Raw genomic sequence first — 1,121 nt, 5'->3', positions numbered from 1 at the left:
ACCACATGTTGCCCTGGGGTCCACCAGATGTCTCTGGCGAATTGGGGCCCTAGGGTGCTTGTGACGGTGTGGTCACTAGGTGTCGCTCTGGGCTCAGTATTCTTCCTTCTCGCTGTGACTTTGGTCTCTTTTTTTCGAAATTTCTTTCTTTCTTCCTCTTTTGCCCTGTTTCCATTTTCCCTTCTTAATCTCTTTCTCTCTTTTTGTTGCTTTTTTTCCACGGCAGATGGGTGATGTGTGTGTGGAGGAAACGCGGCGTCAGGGAGAAGACACATCTCACACGTGCTCGGGAACACCCGATCGTCACGCTTCTGAGTACCGACCGATGGATCTGGTCCCGAATTTTTTAATAGTTTTCTCCTCTCTCTCTCTCTCTCTCTCTCTCTCCCTCCCCCCCTTCCTTCTCTTTCCTTTCTCTCCCTTCCTTTCTTTCTTTCTCTCGCTCTCTCGCTCTCGCTCTTCTTTTCTTTCTGACAGAGTCTCTCGTTCTGTTGCCCTGGCTAGAGTGCCATGGCGTCAGCCTAGCTCACAGCAATCTCAAACTCCTGGGCTCAAGCGATCAGACTGCCTCAGCCTCCCGAGTAGCTGGGATTACAGGCATGTGCCAGCATGCCCAGCTAATTGGATATACGTGTGTGTGTGTGTGCGTGTGTGTGTGTGTGTGTGTATATATATATATATATATATATTTTTTTTTTTTTTTTTTTTTTTTTTTTTTTTTTGAAACAGAGTCTCACTCTGTTGCCCAGACTAGAGTGCCGTGGCGTCAGCCTAGCTCACAGCAACCTCAAACTCCTGGGCTCAAGCGATCCTACTGCCCCAGCCTCCCGAGTACCTGGGACTACAGGCATGCGCCACCGTGCCCGGCTAATATTTTTCTGTATATATTTTTAGATACTGTTTCTGTATATATTTTTAGATATATAGTTTCTTTCTATTTTTAGTAGAGATGGGGGTCTCGCTCTTGCTCAGGCTGGTCTCGAACTCCCGACCTTGAGCGATCCACCCGCCTCTACCTCCCAGAGTGCTAGGATTACAGGCGTGAGCCACCCCGCCTGGCGTGTACGTTCTGTATTCACAGACAGACGGAAGGCAGGGAGAATGTTACCCTTTCAAAGCCC

The sequence above is a fragment of the Eulemur rufifrons genome, unplaced genomic scaffold, assembly GCF_041146395.1.
Source record: "Eulemur rufifrons isolate Redbay unplaced genomic scaffold, OSU_ERuf_1 scaffold_317, whole genome shotgun sequence".
In the NCBI taxonomy this organism is placed as follows: Eukaryota; Metazoa; Chordata; class Mammalia; order Primates; family Lemuridae; genus Eulemur; species Eulemur rufifrons.
This window is presented reverse-complemented; position numbering follows the sequence as displayed.